General features: G+C 37.7%; 1 protein-coding gene across 1 annotated transcript in view; it reads left to right on the forward strand.

Moving 5' to 3' along the window:
• Positions 1-21,144, forward strand: part of LOC137503216 (uncharacterized) — an 89,433-nt gene that overhangs the window by 917 nt on the left and 67,372 nt on the right. The gene's annotated exons all lie outside the window — the stretch shown is intronic.

Here is a 21,144-nt window from a genome sequence, read left to right on the forward strand (position 1 = left end):
AGTATAGTACCGACATGTATGGTGATGTATCTGCCATCGTTATTATCTAAGGCCTTCTATTTGATTGTTTCTGGTTTCATGTGCTCGTTTTACTTTCACGGTATGTGAATATTTATGGCTAATACTGACTTATGGCCTAATTGATATGGTTTTCATGTTAATTCTGTTTCTCCTAAATTTATTGAAACCTAACGGTGGCGAATTATTTAAAGAGGTTTAGAATTTAATATGCACCGTGGTGAATTAGTAGACTTGGGCTTGTAACTTTTTAAATTGTTAATTCTTTTAATCCTTCTGCGGTAACTTGTAGGTTGGTCACATTAATTATTGGTGTAATATCTTGACATGACAGTTGAGCTTATATTAACCTGTGGGTGAATTATTTTAGTTATCTATCATTTGTGCATGGTGGTGGCTCTTGCTTTTGTTGTGCGTTTGCTAATCTGTGCTAACTGTGAGGTTGGTGTTTGCAAAACTGCAGGAATGGACTACTCCATTTTTACACAGTCTCATGGTTGGTGTGGGTTGGTGAGTTGCTGGGCAGAGGTTCGTGTCATTTCACCCATGTCATTCATTTATTGTGGGGTTATGGGCTAATCATTGGTTATGGTTGAATTCTGGCAGCTGGTGCTGGTGCGGATGACCTGTTAGCCTTGTGCTTGGGCTTATGTGCCTTTCCTGGTTCTCCGAATCAATCAATCAATCAATCAATCAATCAATCAATACTGATCTGCATTTAGGGCAGTCGCCCTTGTGGCAGATTCCCTATCTGTTGTTTTCCTAGCCTTTTCCTAAAAGATTTCAAAGAAATTATTCCAATCCCTAACTCCCCTTCCTATAAATGAATATTTGCCCCAGTTTGTCCTCTTGGATTCCAACTTTATCTTCATATTGTGATCTTTCCTACTTTTATAATCGCCACTCAAACTTTTTCGTCTACTAATGTCATTCCACGCCATCTCTCCGCTGACAGCTCGGAACATACCACTTATAATACCAATATAATGGTCCGTTATTGGACATTATAAATTTTCCATCTAACTCATTCTTGGTTGCCTCCGTTTCGCCCTCGTGTGCTAAGTTGGGCTCATCAGTTGGTACTTAGCACACCTATCAAGACGCAAGGCTAGTGCATACCGTGGATTCCCTATGGGAATCAACATCTATATCACATACCACATAGTCGAACAGCTCTCCTTCTTTCTCTCGATTCTTCCCAGCCCAAACTTTGCAACATATTTGTAACACTACTCTTTTGACGGAAATCATTCAGAACAAATCAAGCTGCTTTTCTTTGGATTTTTTCCAGTTCTTGAATCAGGTAATCCTGGTGAGGGTCCCGTACACTGGAACCATACTCTAGTTGGGGTCTTACCAGAGACTTATATGCCCTCTTCTGTAATTCCTTACTACAACCCTTAAACACCCTCATAACCATGTGCAGAGATCTGTACCCTTTATTTACAATCCCTTTTATGTGATTACCCCAATGAAGATCTTTCCTTATATTAACACCTAGATACTTACAATGATCCCCAAAAGGAACTTTCACCCCATCAATGCAGTAATTAAAACTGAGAGGACTTTTCCTATTTGTGAAACTCACAACCTGACTTTTAACCCCATTTATCAACATACCATTGCCTGCTGTCCATCTCACAACATTTTCGAGGTCACGTTGCAGTTGCTCACAATCTTGTAACTTATTTATTACTCTATAGAGAATAACATCATCCGCAAAAAGCCTTACCTCTGATTCCACTCCTTTACCCATATCATTTATATATATAAGAAAACATAAAGGTCCGATAATACTGCCTTGAGGAATTCCCCTCTTAATTATTACAGGGTCAGATAAAGCTCTAACTCTCTGAGATCTATTTTCTAGAAATATAGCAACCCATTCAGTCACTCTTTTATCTAGTCCAACTGCACTCATTTTCCCAGTAGTCTCCCATGATCCACCCTATCAAATGCTTTAGACAGGTCAATCGCGATACAGTCCATTTGACCTCCTGAATCCAAGATATCTGCTATATCTTGCTGGAATCCTACAAGTTGAGCTTCAGTGGAATTACCTTTCCTAAAACTGAACTGCCTTCTATCGAACATGTCTAATATAATCAGAAAGAATGCCTTCCCAAAGCTTACATACAATGCATGTCAAACTTACTGGCCTGTAATTTTCAGTTTTATGTCTATCACCCTTTCCTTTATACACAGGGGCTACTATAGCAACCCCCCATTCATATGGTATAGCTCCTTCAACCAAACAATAATCAAATATTTCAGATATGGTACTATATCCCAACCCATTGTCTTTAGTACTTCCCCAGAAATCTTATCAATTCCAGCCGCTTTTCTAGTTTTCAACTTTTGTATCTTATTGTAGAAGTCATTGTTATCGTATGTAAATTTTAATACTTCTTTAGCCTTAGTCTCCTCCTCTATCTGGACATTATCCTTGTAACCAACAATCTTTACATACTGCTGACTGAATACTTCTGCCTTTTGAAGATCCTCACATACACACTCCCCTTGTTCATTAATTATTTCTGGAATGTCCTTCTTGGAACCGGTTTCTGCCTTAAAATACCTATACATACCCTTCCATTTTTCACTAAAATTTGTATGACTGCCAATTATGCTTGCCATCATGTTATCCTCAGCTGCCTTCTTTGCTAGATTCAATTTTCTAGTAAGTTCCTTCAATTTCTTCCTACTTCCACAGCCATTTCTAACTCTGTTTCTTTCCAGTCTGCACCTCCTTCTTAGTCTCTTTACTTCTCTATTATAATAAGGTGGGTCTTTACCATTCCTTACCTCCATTAAAGGTACAAATCTGTTTTCGCATTCCTCAACAATTTCTTTAAATCCATCCCGGAGTCTGTTTACATTTTTATTTACCGTTTTCCACCGATCATAGTTACTTTTTAGAAACTGCCTCATGCCCGCTTTATCAGCCATATGGTACTGCCTAATAGTCCTACTTTTAAGACCTTCCTTTCTATCACCTTTATTTTTAACTACGACAAAAACAGCTTCATGATCACTAATACCAATTGTTACTTCAGTTTCTCTATAGAGCTCATCTGGTTTTATCAGCACCACATCCAGGATATTTTCCCCTCTGGTTGGTTCCATCACTTTCTGATTCAGCTGTCCTTACCATATTAACTTATTTGCCATTTGTTGGTCATGCTTCCTGTCGTTCGCATTTCCTTCCCAATTGACATCTGGTAAATGCAGATTTCCCTCTACAATCACATTTCTTTCCTTGTCATTTCCTACATAGCTGATTATCTTATCAAATAATTCTGAATCCGTGTCAGTGCTACCCTTTCCCGGTCTGTACACTCCAAATATATCAAGTTGCCTATTATCTTTAGAAATGAGCCTTACACCTAGAAATTCATGTGTCGCATCTTTAACTTTTTCGTAGCCTACAGATTCTTCTTTCACCAGAATGAATACTCCCCCTACCACCATCCCTATCCTATCTCTACGGTACACACTCCAGTTCCATGAGAAAATTTCTGCATCCATTATATTATTTCTCAGCCATGATTCAACTCCTTTTACAATATCTGGTAAATATATATCTATTAAATTAGTTCTATTCCTTTCTTTACAATACTTCTACAGTTCAACCCCAAATATTTTATGTCATCCCTACTTGATTTCCAGTTCCCTATTCCCTTATCACCACTCCCTAGGCCACCTCGTTTCCGTGAATGTACCTCCAAATCAATCACTACTGATCTGCATTTAGGGCAGTCGCCCAGGTGGCAGATTCCTTATCTGTTGTTTTCCTAGCCTTTTCTTAAATGATTGCAAAGAAACAGGGAATTTATTGAACATCTCCCTTAGTAAGTTATTCCAATCCCTAACTCCCCTTCCTATAAACGAATATTTGCCCCAATTTGTTCTCTTGAATTCCAACTTTTTCTTCATATTGTGATCTTTCCTATTTTTAAAGACACCACTCAAACTTATTCATCTACTGATGTCATTCAACACTATCTCTCCACTGACAGCTCGGAACATACCACTTACTTGAGCAGCTCGTCTCCTTTCTCCCAAACTTTGCATCATTTTTGTAACGCTACTCTCCTGTCGGAAATCAGCCAGAACATCTCAGGCTGCTTTTCTTTGGATTTTTTCCAGTTCTTGAACCAAGTAATCCTGGTGAGGGTGCTATACACTGGAACCATTCTTTAGTTGGGGTCTTACCACAGACTTATATGCCTTCTCTTTTACATCCTAACTACAACCCCTAAATACCCTCATAACCATGTGGAGAGATCTGTACCCTTTATTTACAATCATATTTATGTAATTAACCCAATGTAGATCTTTCCTTATATTAACACCTAGATACTTACGTGATCCCCAAAAGGAACTCTCACCCCATCAACGCAGTAATTAAAACTAAGAAGACCTTTCCTATTTGTGAAACTCACAACCTGACTTTTAACCCTGTTTATTATCACCCATTGCCTACTGTACATCTCACATTATCGACGTCATTTTGCAGTTGCTCACAATCTTGTAACTTATTTATTACTCTGTACACAATAACATCACTGCAAAAAGCCTTATCTCTGATTCCATTTCTTTACACATATATTGATTTATATAAGAAACAAAGGTCCAATAATAATGCCTTGAGGAATTCCCCTCTTAATTATTACAGGGTCAGATAAAGCTTCTCCTACTCATTCTCTGAGTTCTATTTTCTAGAAATATAGCCACCCATTCAGTCGCCCTTTTTTTTCTAGTCCAATAGCACTAATTTTTGCCAGTACTCTCTCATGATCTACCCTATCAAATGCCTTAGATATGTCAATCGCTGTACAGTCCTTTTGACCTCCTGAATCCCGGATATCTGCTATAACTTGCTGGAATCCTACAAGCTGAGCTTCAGTGGAATAACCTTACCTAAACCCAAACTGTCTTCTGTCAAACCAGTTATTAATTTTGCAAACATGTCTAATATAATCAGAACGGATGCCTTCCCAAAGGTTTCATGCAATGCATGTCAAACTGACTGGCTTGTAATTTCCAGCTTTATGTCTATCATCCTTTCCTTTATACACAGGGGCTACTATAGCAACTCTCCATTCATATGGTATAGCTCCTTCATGAAAATAATAATCAAGTACTTCAGATATGGTACTATATCCCAACCCATTGTCTTTAGTATATCCCATGAAACCATGTCTATGATTCTTTTTAAAAGAGACAGGTTGATTCCATCATGGCCAGTGGACCCTGACTTTATTTCACTGAAGACTTCCCTAACGTCACTGGGGGTCACATGAGAAAAGTAGAACTGCTCGCCATTATATCTTATTTTTGAGTATATTCTATTAATTACTGCTGATTGGTCTGTTCGTCAATCTGAGAGGATCGTGAGCTAAAGTATGAGCTTAGGTCAGCTAGTGGTACATTACAGTTGTTGTCATTTGTCTTGTTTTTGCATAATCCCATTTCGCGAAGAGATTTCCAAATCTGACTAGAATTTTGAGTGTTCAAAATATCATAAGAGTGACGTATTTTAGCATTTCTAATTAACTTAAAAATGGCGTGCGGTATTGTGAACACGGTTATGTCTACTCCCGAGAAAGTAAGTGTAAAACTTGATGATAAGTGCGGTAAATGCCGTAAAACAGTTAAAAACGGCATCCTGTGTAAATTGTGCGATCGTTGGTGGCATTTTAAGTGCGGGAAGAGGTCCAGGGAGGAAAAATTTAATGCAATTGAAGACTGGTTTTGTGATCAGTGCGTTGCGAATATTGTTATCGGTGATGGCGGTTCGAAATCTAAAGATCGAGAGCATGAAAATGCGTTGGAAATTATCAATATTTTGCGAAATGACATTGAGGAACTTAAAGCTGAAAATGACGCACTTAAGGATAAGATTAATGTGATGGAGTGTAAATATTTGAACTGTGGATTAGAGTTCGAGTTGGATTCGAATTATGAACCTGTGCGAACTGAAACAGTTAGGCCTAAAAACTGTAGACGATGGGAATCGGTGCCGGTAAAATACGCGGGCTTCAAAAAGCAGATAAAGGACGATTGTCACTTTCCTGTTTTAAAGAATAGGTTTGAACCCCTTGCAAGCGGCACTCATGAATCTGTAGATAACAGCTCTGAAGTAAATTTGTTGGATGTTCGAAGTGAAAGTAACAAGAATATTGTAAAACCAAGTTGCAAAACCTCGCGAAAATCTGTGAAGATAAGACTTTTTGCCGATAGTCAGGGGAGGAATATTGCTTCAGAATTAATTAGAAACAGCAAGCATGATGTTTCTGCTGTGATTAAGCCTGGTGCAAATTTTAATGACATAACCTCAGAAAGTAAAAAATACTGTAAACATTTAGGAGCTATGGGGGTTGCTGTTTATCTAGCAGGGACTAACGACGTGGGAAGAAATAACGCAAGGGGAATGATATCTTCCCTCAGATCAAGACTCCAAGAGTTGCATCACACCAATGTTGTGGTATTTTCGGTTCCTCATAGACACGATCTTCCGGCATGGTCTTGTGTTAACAAGGAGGTAAACAAGGTCAATGAAGAACTTTTGAAAATATGTAGGCACTTCAAGAATGTAAAATATGTAGATATAAGTAATTTAGGAAGAAGATTTCATACCTGGCATGGTCTGCACCTAAATAGGTTGGGAAAAAGGTACGTTGTAAATAGTATATTAGAGTTTGCTAATGCAATTAAAGATGTCGAGTGTAAAACTTTTCCTATTCCTCTAAAAAACTAGAGAAAGTGACCGATGTAGGTCGGTCTGTTGTGTTAGAGCCAAGGAATGATATTAATGCTTATAGTAGTCTAGACAGGTTAGGTACTTTTAAAACTGTATTGGAGAATAGTATTAATGTGCAAGGTAGACAGTCTAGGTTAGGTTATCATCAGTTCACTAAAATCAATGAACCAGTAGAAACAATCATGAGCAACATAGTTATTTTTCACATTAACTTACAGTCAATTAGAAATAAACTGGATGAATTAGATGTAATACTCAATAAAATGCCTACTGATGTTTTGTGTGTAAATGAGCACTGGCTGACTAGAGATGAGACCAATCTATATATACCTCATGATTTTGAATTAGGAAGTATTTTTACTAGAGACTTCCCACTAACACATGGTGGAGCTGCAATATATGTTAAGAAATCACTTAAATTTGAAGTAATAGATGTTTCCTCCTTTTGCATTAATAACCTATGTGAATCAGTAGCTATTAGATTGTGTGAATATGATTTTGTTGTAGTATCTGTGTATCGTGCCCCTAACACCAATATAAAATTATTTATATCACAGTTAGAGAAGTTGATTTCTTATTTAACTTGTAAATATGATCAACAGATTGCTATAGCTGGTGACTTTAATGTAAATATCTTAGAGGTATCACAAAATACTCAAAACTTCCTTAATATGTTAAGATCGCATGACTTATATTGTACACATGGTAAACCCACAAGAAATAATGCATGCCTAGATAATGTTGTAACCAATGTACACAAATCATTTTACAAATGTTCATTTCTAGGACAAGATGTATTGTCAGACCATGGTGGTATTTGGGTTGAATTTAAAGTTAACTGTAAGAGAAGAGTCATCGAGTCATCAAAAGAATTAAAATGCATCAGACGTGTCATATCAATTAAAGGGGTTAATGAATTCCAAGACAAGTTAATAAGAACAGACTGGACTAGCCTTTATGCCATGAATGATGTCAACCTTGCATTTTCTTATTTCATTAACATGATAATTATATATTTTAATTCAGCCTTCCCTGAAAAAGTTGTAACTTTAAAGGCCAACAGCTCTAAACCAAGAAATAGAGTTAAAAACTGGTTTACGCCTAATTTGGGTAAAATGCGTAGCATTATGTTAGCTTATTATAATAAGTATAAATTAAATAATAATTTAGAGGATAAAGAAATATTCAAAAACTACAGGAAATTATATAAAAAACATATACATGAGGCTAAACTTGCAGCAAATGACAGGTATATCCAAAGTGCGAACAATAAATGCAAAGCTGCATGGTCTATCATAAGAAGTGCTAGTCATACTTTAAATAACAAAGATGTGATTCCTCTAGAACCTGATCAGTGTAATAGGTATTTTATCAGTGCACATGAAAGCACATGTGATCAGGATAATAGCATTTCATCAGATGGGGATGCAAGTAAACATAATTTCTCAGACTGGTTGCATAACTTTGATCTTCCCTCAAATGTACTGAATAATGATTTTAGGTGGGCGGAAGTAAATCTGCAAACAGTCAGAAGTATTGTCACAAATTTGAATTCATCTAGTACCCAAGACATTTATGGTCTCTCTAACAATACAATCAAAGCAGTTATTGACATGATATTAATGCCATTGACATTTTTAATAAATTTAATGCTTAGACAATGTGTTTTTCCTGAGTGTTTAAAGATGTCTAAAGTGATACCTATCTTTAAAAAGGGGGATAGAATGTGCCCATCAAATTACCGCCCTATAACAATAGTACCCATTCTGAGCAAAATTATTGAATCCTGTATATTTATACAACTCGACGAGTACTTTTTCAGAAATAATTTGCTTTACAACAAACAGTTTGGATTTAGGAAGGGTCATTCAACGATAAAAGCAGTTGAATGTGTCATCAAAGACATATTAAATAATTTTGAGAATAAAACAGTCACAGGTGCTACATTAATTGACCTGACGAAAGCTTTTGATTGTGTCTCGCATGAAATCCTAATTCACAAGCTTGGTTATTATGGAGTAAGGGGTCATGAACTGAAATTAATGGCATCCTATCTCCATCAAAGGAGACAGATGGTGGTAATAAGTGATAAAAAATCTGGTATGGAAACGGTTAAAGCAGGTGTCCCACAAGGGTCTGTTTTGGGACCTTTCCTGTTTTTGGTCTATATCAATGACCTAGCATGTAATGTTCCCTGCACATCAGTTCTATATGCTGATGATACAACTTTCGTAAACAGTAATGTTGATATCACAACACTACAAAACCAAGTCAGCACATCTGTTAAAATTGCTGAAAACTGGTTTCATCACAATAAATTAACTATTAACGTCACTAAAACAGAAAATATCATATTTACCTTGGATCACACTGTAAATAATGGCTGCCGTAATTCTGTTAAATTATTAGGCATACATGTAGATACAAGACTTACATGGGAAATACATACATCAGAACTCTGTAAGAGATTATCCAGGGTGTGGTATCTGTTGCGGAAACTGAAAACCTGCATCAGTCGGGATATGCTACTTGCATCCTATCATGCTTTCTTTCACCCTCATATACTGTATGGGATCAGGTTATGGGGAAATTGTCCCACATCAAATAATGTATTTATATGGCAGAAAAAGGCAGTCCGTCTAATTGCTGGATTAGAATTTAGAGACTCCTGTAAAACTTCCTTTGTGAGCCTAAAAATTATGACAGTTCCCTGTTTATATATTCTTACAAATATTATGCATGTGAAAGAGAATCTTTCCAAATTTAAAGAAAGATCTACAGTTCACATGCACGACACAAGATACAAGAATGATCTGGATACTCCTTACTCCAGGCTTAGTAAAAGCACAAACAGCCACTGTTATCAACAGCTTAAGATGTACAATAAGCTTCCACTACCTATTCGAACATGAGACAATAGTGCATTTAACAGGGTACTGTCACAATTCTTAAGGAAAAAGGCATTTTATAGTGTAGAAGAGTATCTAGAATGTGGTATTTCAAAAACTGACATAATATAGGTAGCTAAAATAATTTTTCTAATGACTCAGGCATAATTACTAAGATATTGTATATAGATTATTTTTATTTATACTGACAATACCTAGTGTACATTTTCTGTACTTGATGGTGGAAGAATAAAATATCTAAATATCTAAATATCTAAATATCTAAACCTTATCAATTCCAGCTGCTTTTCAAATTTTCAACTTTTGTATCTTACTGTATATGTCATTGTTGTCATAGGTAATACTTCTTTAGTATTAGTCACCTCCTCTATCTGGACATTATCTTTGTAACCAACAATCTTTACATACTGATGACTGAATACTTCTGCCTTTTGAAGATCCTCGCATACACACTCCCCTTGTTCATTAATGATTCCTCCAATGTTCTTTTTGGAACCTGTTTCTGCCTTAAAGAACCTATACATACCATTCCATTTTTCACTAAAATTAGTATGGCCACCAATTATGCTTGCCATCGTGTTATCCTTAGCTGACTTCTTTGTTAGATTCAATTTCCTAGTAAGTTCCTTCAATTTCTCCTTACTTCCACAGCCATTTCCAAGTCTATTTCTTTCCAACCCGCACCTCCTTCTTAGTCTCTTTACTTCTCTGTTCCAATATAGTGGATCTTTACCATTCCTTACCACCTTTAAAGGTACAAGCCTATTTTCACATTCCTCAACAATTGCTTTAAACCCATCACAGAGTCTGTTTACATCTTTATTTACCGTTTTCCACCGATCAATAGTTACTTCACTTTACAAAGGTGAAAAACGAGAGCATCCTCCCAACTCAACACAACAAATATTCCGTCACTAGACGGAGCAAACAAATTCAAACATGTTTCGGCTCGCTTGAGCCATCGTCAGTGAAAAATGAGGGGAGCCTGAAACAGTTTACACAATACAAGTTGAAAAATCCCTATTACCCTTCCAAACAAATTTCCTAATTTATACGTACCACTGCGGTTTAAGTGAAGGCCATCTGAGGACAGATCCCTATCTCCTCCCTACCCATTAGGATCTAGAAATTTCACTCTCAGTTTCCCACATACCCACTCCATAGTCTCATTTAAATCCCCAATCACCCTCCAGTCAGTATCCCTCCTATACAGTATTCCAATAATAACGATCTCCGCTTTCTTAAACTTCACCCGTGCTGCATTTACCAGATCCCACACATCTCCAACTATGTTGGTACTTATATCAGCTTGCCTTATGTTGTTGGTACCAATGTGAAACACTACCACTTTCTCCTTCCCCTCCTCCCTCTCTTCTACTTTCCTCAACATCTGCCTCAACCTAATTCCTGGATAACATTCTATCCTCGTTCCCTATCCTCCACACACTTTCCCTACGATGGAATCCCCCATGACCAGAGCCTCAATCCTACCCACCTCATTTGATCCCCTCCCCTCCTGGTCAGTCCTATCTTTTCTGATAGCTGCAGAAGCTACTTCCTCCTCCCTTTTCTCCTTCCCACTTATTGGCTTTTGGTTTTCTCCATAGCTGATGTGCCTTGTGCCTGATTATGGATTATATTTTTCATCTGATAGTGGAGTATCCATCTGGACTGTGGCCTGCTTCTGGTTTCCAATTTATGAATTTTTAGGATGAAATTATTAACCTAACCTGAAATATTTTTCCTGCGGTGGTGAATGTTGGCTGATGAATTAATTCTTCTTGGGTCTGCCTGTTCCCTGCATTGCTAGTTTGTGTGCTGCCATAGTCATTATGTACCCTGGATGCCTTCATTTGAACATTTCTGCTAACCTATTCTTATTTTATTGTATTCCATTTTGAGTTGTGGATTCCATCAGTGCCCCTATCATATCTACTGTTATTGTGCTTTGGTGTGCAAGTGTGGACCTTAACCGGAGGATTGGAATTCCTTTTTACCTAATAGGATTTGGTTATGGTTGGTGTTTGGGTGATGATATTGGTACCATAGATTTATTGTTGGGGTTATATTTTGGGGTGGGCATGATGGCTTCACAGCGTGACATTGAGGGTTGTACTATCCTTTATCCCTATTGGGGCTGATGTGTGTTGTTGAGGTTTGTCATGGTTGTATTGTAGTTATTGTATTGTGTAATTGATTTGTTATGACATGTCGGGTATGGGCCATGCGTTGCCTTTGATTGTACCTTGTGTCTTTGTAAATTTGGGAATAAACTTTCGTATGGGTCTATCTCTTGGATGGAATAATTTTACTGGTCTTATGTAACTTGTTGGTTTTGGGTGTCCTGGTTTCTTCACTTCTTGTCCCCTTGCATTACCTGTTGATCTGACGTTGCCTTGTATTTAATTTTACCTTTTGTAAAGCCTAGTTAAAGTTTACCTGTCACTCTATGACGTTTTCTTTTCTTCAGTGGATCTTAATTGTCTCTTGACAAGGTTGTTTTGTCATCTTGCCATTCTGTGGGGTTATTAGCTAGGTATGGGACTAGCTAGTGGTCTTTAGGCGGTACAGAAGTAACCCAACTGATGGATTATGGGATTTATTGGTTAAGTACCTTCTTCATTGACTTTGAGCATCTTTTAACGTCCTGCCATCTCTTCTGCCATTTATATTTTATTTGTCTGGTCTCCTGGGTGTATGGGAAAGGTACCTGTTTAGCAGTGTGGCGACAGGGTGACGTGGATGTCACATATTTATAGACCGGTTTATCGCTGAGGCCTTGAAAGGCAACCTGTAGATTATGTTGTATAGGTCACTGCTCTGAATTTCCTGAGGATCATCTGGTTTCAGGGGGATTTCATCGCCTTTTCTTATTTAATTAGGTGTTGTTAATAGATGAAGTTGAAGGTTATGTGACTTCGGATTGGTTTTCCCTCCTGAATTTCCTTAATCCATTATCTATTCTGTTTTCCTGTGGTGTTATGAAGAAACCATTGAGTATATATTCTTCTCCATCTTAGTATTATTCTTGGCTTGGTATTGTTGCTAGTTCAGTTGTCGTTGACAAACCTATCCAGACCACACCATCTTATTGAAATAGAAGTCTCCAACTGTATCTGCCAACGTTATTCTTGTCTCGAATATCTGTACCTCTAACCCTAGAATATCTTCATTTAACTAAAACTTGTGGTAGGTGTCTATTATCGTTTAATTGAAGTAACTGTTTCTTCTCATTCTTTGTGTGCAATTAGGTGAGGTATTATGATTCGGAGTGTTGAACCAGTAAAAGTTAAAAATTTATTCAATGACCTTGATTGTGTATTTTAAAAAGATTTTAAAATTGATAATTGCTCACCGAGTTGAAGTGCTGGGACTGTTATGATCTAAGAATTTGATATTAACTCTGCTTTGGGGTGTATGCCAGTGTGACATGTTCCTGTTTTAAAAAGGTTCCTTACCGATCAATGGCTGATTATGTTATCTTAATTTGGTTGTGGTCGGTTCCGACCAAGCTTTGAATGTACATGCGATGTAGGCCTTGCCTTAATGTGTTTACCAAAGTAAGCTTTCTGCTGACGCTGTTATTTAACTCCGTGTTTGTGGTATGTGGGAGTAGTGTTTGATGCTAACTTGTGATGGGCTTCTGCTGTATGGTGAATCTGAACCTGATTATTGCATTGCTGATTGAAACTGGTATCAAAAATTACTCTTTTCTCAAGACCGTTGGACTTGTGCACGTACGTTAATTGTTCGCCATTCTGTGTTGGTGGTATATTTGTGCGATACTTATGCTTTTGCACCTTGCTCTGGTAATTGCACTTCCTGTATGTCCTAACTTATTATGTGGTATGCTCTGGCCCTGGCTCAGTCGATTGCTCCTTAAAAATTTAAATTTAAATCTAATTTTTGTATCCTTGTTGTCCTGTTTTATGCGATTCACCAATTTATTCTATTTTTTCTTGTTGCCCTATGCTTGCCTTTTTGCGTTCTTATTTTGTGGTGATGCTAATTTGATTTTGAAAAGAAACGAGAGGCTGCATTTCTTCCTACTTAAAAAACTGATGAAAAATGTCAGAGCTGAAGTTTTGATTTTAATGTTAAACATATGGTGACAAGTATTTAAAAGGGGAAAATGCATTTAAGGAAACAACTATTGAAGATGCGTTGCAAATTATTTTTCACGGACATTGAAAATTATGGTATTCTGCAGAGAATGGTAATGATTGTGTGTTCTACAGTAGCTGAATTGCAAGGTTAATTTTGGATTTTAGTATACTCTACGTGGTTTCACGTGATGAACAGAAAAGGGTGTCTCTGGTAGTAAAAGAAGTTTGGTAATTTATGAAGGGGAAAATTTCCTTATAAACACTGATTTGGTTCGAATTACATTGAAATTAGTAACCTCTGGTGGAAAATAAGTGAGGAAGTGAAAAGGAATTAACTTCAATTAAGGCAAAGGAGGTTCAGCATGTAACAATTACATTAGTTAGTCATGATCTTCTGTGGTGCTCACTTAATGTTGAACTGCTCTTGAGAGTTGCGATTGATAAAAGAGATTGAAAATGAAATGAAACTGGGTGTTCTAGTGGTATATCATGATGGTTTTTGGTGCAGTGGTCATTATCCCTTATGGACCTTATATTCTGAAATTTTAGTTTGTTTCGGGATCACTGTATGGTGAAGGAGTTTATCTTGTGCATACCGCAGGGAGGCTGTCCCAGGTGGAACACGTTTTTAGCCTTTCTTCCCAAACATTTTAGGCCTTGGTGTCTCACCCTTGAAATTTGTGTCTTTTGGGAACCTATTCCAATTCTGTTTAATTTTATGTACTGTGCGACTAATGTCGCTTAATGTATCAATGTTCCGTCTGTCCGCGGAGTACTTCTATTGTTTTAATTTGATGTAAGTCGCAATTTTCCTGTTGTCTATGGGTCCGCCTCAGGGTTGCCTGAGAGCGAGGCCGATCTTAGACTCACTCCCTGTACTACCCGCTTCTGCTGCTGCTAGCGATGGAGCGTGCTCTCAGTTCATTGTCGGCAACCATGATGTGTGGAAGCCTTGTACGGTTGTTCTTCGTAAGGGCATTTACCCATCACAATATGCCTCCGTGATATGCATTGGATACGGGCTACGGCCCTGATGTGTTTTGTCTTTAAATTTTAACCATAATATTATTACCTCGAGTGGACACCTGTTTTCATACGACTTATTTCTGTGCCAGGACTATGTAACAATATTTTTACTGTCATTTTATTTTGGGAGCGCCTTTCGGTTTTGATGTATGCTTTCTATGCATGTTATTAATTTCTAGTTGGGCTCCCGTGATCCGGTTCAGGAGAGTATCTTGCGGCCTCACTCCAACATATATTCATTTGATGTAAAAGTAATTTTTCCTACAGAGAGAGTTTTTCAAAATCTTTTATATACAACTAATATCTTGTAAGCGTAAGGGGATTTCTTGAGCTCCTCTGGCGAGCAGTCAAATTAGTCCACAGACATTAGTACAAATAATTAACTGTAACTCATAGTTTTAAAGGTATATTTGTTACTTTTATTTAGCTAATCAATTATTCACTGTTACTTTTTAAAAGTCTATTTTACTAACCAGTTTAGCACTTAGGTAAATAATACTGAAGGTGCACCTTTCCATTTAACGAGCTCTTCTTAAATGTCATGTGTAAACATTAGTTTGAGTAATTAAACATTTAGTTCTTTCAAGTAAAATCTTTGGGTTTTCTTTCATGTTTTCTGCTATTTACCACCGTGAAAACCTCTAGGTTATGATCCGAGTTGCCTCTGTTGAATGGACCGTTACTGATTTTTGGTAAGTATTGGCCTTTCATTTTTTCATTTTTCTTGGATTGTGCTATCTCATGTCCTTGTTTACTTGTACCAGTAATTGCCGGTACAGCTGGTACAGATCATTAAACTGTTTGGTCCGGTGGAAAAAATCTTTGATTGTCAAATGGATCGAGTGCGAAGTAGAATGTCTGAAAGAGAAAAGATAATAAATCGATTTGAAGAGGAACTAGTGTTGGAGGATACAAAGTAGATAAAGGAGAAACAAAACGTAAAGCTGCACGAGACTTGCCCCCTGATGTATAGCATCTGGTGTGTCAATAAGCCACGGAAGCTTGTGCCAGACTGAAAGCTTTTCAAGTCAATTTATTATCTTTTCTCTTTCAGACATCTACTTCACACTTGATCCATTTGACAATCAAAGATTTTTCCACCGGACAAAACAGTACAATGATCCATGTTGTAGATGTCTCCCTCAGCCACGTCAAAAAACATAAATTCTGATTAGTTACTCATTAGTGAACTTTCTTCTACTCACGCTGCTTTGCATAATTGAGAATAAGGAAGCATGCAAGGGCAAAGCTTTAATTTCAGAATGTTTATTTGACAGAAATTCGAGTTTTTAATGTGTTTTCCATCATTTTAAAATGTATTGTTCCAACGTTCATGTATGTTTTTACTTACTGTTAACTCAATCAATTCTTAATGAGGAACTCAATCATCACAATAAGCCTCATTTCAATTTTGCAATAACTAGTTGATGAATCATAAGTTATGATTTTCATTATGGTCCGTATTGACAATTGATCACTATCAAAGGGTAGAGAACGGTCCACCTATTCAATACCATTAGCTTGTATAGTGTCATAGTGTCCTATATAACTGGTACTAGTTTGGACCCCACATACATTGGGTCATCTTCAGCCATGATCCAATTGGAAAACATATGCTCACATACAACCAATAATAAAGAAAGCAATCTGGTATGTCTCAATTTAAAACATTGATGAGGTCCGGCAACACATCCAAAATTGACATCAAATGACACATCAAAACTGCTGTGGTTGGTGCCAAACTATGTTTGGTTGCTGTAGGAGCGACGACATAGTTTGGCACCAACCTCAGCAATTTGTCATTTGGTTTTAATTTTGGATGTGTTGTTGGACTTCATCAATGTTTTTTATTTTAAATTGAGTCATAGCAGATTGTTTTCTTTTTTACATAGTTTATGCCCCCATTGGAGCACTTTAATCAGTCATATACATTAAAGTCTAATGGTATTAAATAGAGTCAGCTTTTCAGCTTCTTCTTCCGCTCCCAAAACTTCTTCATCCTGCTGGACCTGGCTGCCCTTTGGTTGTCAGTAATGGTGTACTTCCTTTGTTCAAATGCAAGTGTTTATTCCTTAGAATTCTCTTTTCTTCTCTGCATTCAGTTTGAAGCATTTATAAATTTAATTCTAAATCATTTATGATCTTTGTGAACCAAATGTTCTTTGTTTTGTTTTTCCAGAAGTAACTAAATAACTGCTTAACTAGTCGCATTTTTGGCAGTCTAAATATATGAATATATTATTGGTTGTATGTGAGCATATGTTTTCCAGTTGGATCGTGTCTGAAGATGACCCAATGTATGTGGGGTCCAAACTAGTACCAGTTATATAGGACACTATACAAGCTAATGGTATTGAATAGGTGGACCCTTCTCTAGCCTTTGACAGTTGATGAACTTATTTATTTATTTATTTATTCACGAAGCACAAGATACAGCTATACTGAGCAAATTTCACCTGCACTGTCAAACAGACAATATCAACATCATGAGAATCCACCATATATATGCATGATTTATTACTTCTATGACAACGTAAATGTAAGACATATAAGTATTTAGTTTTATACTCTAGTGTGTGCTTCAGATACTTTTGATATTGTTCTAATCATGCTCTTATGTTGTGGCTGAGGATGACCTCACAATATATAGGTCGAAACTAGTCCCATTAATGAATAAAACATAATTACATTATTTAAAGGCATTGGATAGGTGGACCCTTTCTCACTTTAATGTGTGAAAAAGGAGTGGACGCATAATGTAAGTAATGGGAGCGCATGGTGTGCACAACCAAATAACAGACTACGAAACATGCCAAAGTACATCCCATCTTTCTCGTCAACTCATCATCCCATTAACCTGGGATTTGTGCTGTATGAATCTATGAAATATTGTTCCCAGTTCTTATACTCAAAGTTTCTGAGTTAACTGAGTAACAACGGGTGATTGTTTGGTCCGCCCTGTCAATATATTATAAATATTTGAATAATAATAATAATAATAATAATAATAATAATAATAATAATAATAATAATAATAATAATCGTATGCCTCAGCTACCGTTTTGCAGACATTTCGATTTGACGCCATCTGGCTGTCTGCTCGTCAATTTCGACGTTCCGATTTACTCTGTCTGCCATCTAGCGGACCTAGAGTAAACCGGATCTCTCTTGGGCGTCTATGGCTGAGATTTTAATTAATTTTGTTGGGTAAATACCAAATGTATCACCAGAGATCTTTTACATGCCGACATCGTACGACATGGAGTGTCGATTGGACTTTTTTCCGCCCTTCAAAAATCCGATTACCTCTGCCGGGTTTGAACCCGCTATCTTGGGGAGCCTTAACTCCCTTCGTCAGCGTATTTACATCAAAATCTTCCTTACCCAAGTCTCAAGATACAACATCTTAGCATATTAACATTAAGCATTTTCCTGTATAACCTCAACTCTAGACTTGTTGTAACCCAACACGTAAGACATGGAACATATTTAAAAACACTATTGAATAGTCCACTCATTCCTCCTATCCTTTACACTCTTACAATGTGTATCATCACCCTGGATGGATCCAGTAGCTGAGTCAGCCACTGATAAAATGTTACTTGTCACTGCTTGTATTGTTGCTGCCACTAGGAATCTACCATCTTAAAGTTCAATTTGACATCCTTTGAAGTTAATACCCTTATAGGTTGCATTGATATGTTCATCGTTGTATACACAGTAAAAATTTTAGCCATGTATGTGCCGTCAGGGCAGATGACGTTTGCTCGATTGTTGCAGGACCGGACTTTTTGAATCAGAGCGGAACAAACCTCCCGTTATGTTTCTACAAATGCTCCTCTAGTAATAAATTGATAAAGCGGAGGAAACCTATCTGCTTGCCGGCCAGCCACTAACGGACCAATTAAGGACTGATATGCTCAAGTTTGTCGACTTTGAACTGATTAACTCAGTTTTTAATATAAAAAAAAAAAGGTTTATGTTACACTGATAGGTCTTACGGTGACAATGGGACAGGAAAGAGCTAGGAGTGGGTAGGAAGTGGGCGTGGCCTTTGTTTTAATTAAGGTACAGCCCCAACGTTTGCCTGGTGTAAAAATGGGAAACGATGGAAAACTATCTTCAGAGGTGTCGACAGTGGGGAATCCACTATCTCCTGAATGCAAGCTCACAGCCATGCTATTCTAAGTGCACGGCCAACTCGCTTAGTACCGTCAAACGGGGTGATTTCAGACAAAGAGGTGGCTTCTGACAGTATGATAGAATTGCTTTTTCTTGTTGCATAGTGACAAGTCACTGTTGCTTTGCACTTCTGCATACATTTTAATTTGACACTGAGGTTATGTTTCCCGCATTCCGCATTTTTTATTACGAGTCGACTTCATACTTAGGAAAATTTCCAGTGTGCACTGGTATTGTTGAAAGTTTATGCATTTTCATTAAGTGGATACTTTCAATTGTCGCAACTGGAAGAAATGCATTATAACTATAGTTCCTAGTGAGATCAACCGGCAGAAGTGTTTATAAACCATAGCAGTGGAATTTTGGTGTGATTTAATAAAAAGTAGTGTTTTACGCACATTTTATTGAAAATTGAAAGCAATCTGGGTGATTTCGGACAATGCCTTGAAATTATCAGAGAGAGAAAGGAGCTACTTCATGGTGTAAAAACGAAACAAAACTATTAGAAAAAGCCATACCTACGTGATATTAAAAGGGGCAAGTTGTCTTATAGGAAAGTACTAGCTGATGTACCCATGCTTCGCTACGGGATTCTCAGAAAGACTGTTTTTGTGGTTTTCTAACTGAAGTCAACATAGGTCACTACGAAAACGTCAGTAGGAATATAGCGATTAAAAGCAATGTTATCATATAAAATACTCTATCAAATGAAAAACCGCACATTTTCTCACTTTTAACGAACAGTACTACGGTGCCGATCTAACAGTCCAAAGTTCCGGTGCTGGAATGACCAGGCCGCAGATAGTTGTGAACACACCTCTGCCATTATTTATGTAAGTATGCACACTGCACATTCCTATCAGTGCCACAGAGTAGGGATTGAATAGTACGAATGCTATGATGAACCAGTGTGTTACGTACCAGTAGTATCAGAAAATGTATGAGCCAGAAAGAAGAAAGGTATCTAACTCCCCAGATACATCCCGCCAATATTCAGACAGGCTGTTATATTCGGTAAGAACGGGCAAGTTGGCCGTGCGGTTAGGGACGCGAAGCTGTGAGCTTGCATCCGGGAGATGGTGGGTTCGAACCCCACTATCGGCAGTCCTGAAGATGAATTTACGTGGTTTCCCATGTTCACATCAGGCAAATGCAGAGGCTGTACCTTAATTAACACCACAGCCGCTTCCTTCCCACTCCTAGCCCTTTCCTATCCCATCGTCGCCATAAGACCTATATGTGTCGGTGCGATGTAAAAGCAAATAGCAAAATATTTATTTATTTATTCACTAGTTGATGTACCCGTGCTTCGCTACGGGATTCTCAGAAAGACTGTCTTTGTAGTTTTCCTAACTACAGTTAACTTAGGCCATTACAAAAACGTCAGTAGGAATGTAGCATTTAAAAGCAATGTTATCATATAAAGTACTCGATCAAATGAGAAACCGCACATGTTCTCACTTTTAACGAACAGTACTACGATGCCGATCTAACAGTCCAAAGTTCCAGTGCTGGAAGGACCAGGCCGCAGACAGACATGAACACTCCTTTGCCATTGTTCCGTTAAATATACTGTACACACTGCGCATTCCAATCAGTGCCTCAGGGTAGGGATTGACTGCTATGATGAACCATTTTGTTACGTACCTGTAGCATCAGAAAATTTATGAACCAGAGGAATGGCATACTTAAGAAGAAAGTTATCTAACTCCCCATCTACTTCCCGCCAATATTCAGGCAGGCTGTTATACTCGGTACGACCGGGTGAGTTAGCCGTGCGGTTCGGGGCGCGCAGCTGTGAGTATGCATCCGGGAGGTAGTGGGTTCGAAAACCACTGTCGACAGCCTTGAAGATAGTTTTCCATGGTCTCCCATTTTCACACCAGGCAAATGCTGGGGCTGCACTGTACCGGTAATTAACGCCAGGACCACTTCTTTTCCACTCCTAGCCTTTTCCTATCCCATCGTCGGCATAATACCTATCTGTGTCGGTGCGACGTAAAGCAAATTAAAAATAAACTTGGTATATAGCGGTAATCCTATCTATCGGACATGACTGGCAACAAAAGACACAAAGCACATCACAACAAACAGTGGTCAATGTAATGTTATTGTCGTTCAGTGTTATGAGCATTCT

This window comes from Anabrus simplex, chromosome 1, assembly GCF_040414725.1.
Source record: "Anabrus simplex isolate iqAnaSimp1 chromosome 1, ASM4041472v1, whole genome shotgun sequence".
In the NCBI taxonomy this organism is placed as follows: domain Eukaryota; kingdom Metazoa; phylum Arthropoda; class Insecta; order Orthoptera; family Tettigoniidae; genus Anabrus; species Anabrus simplex.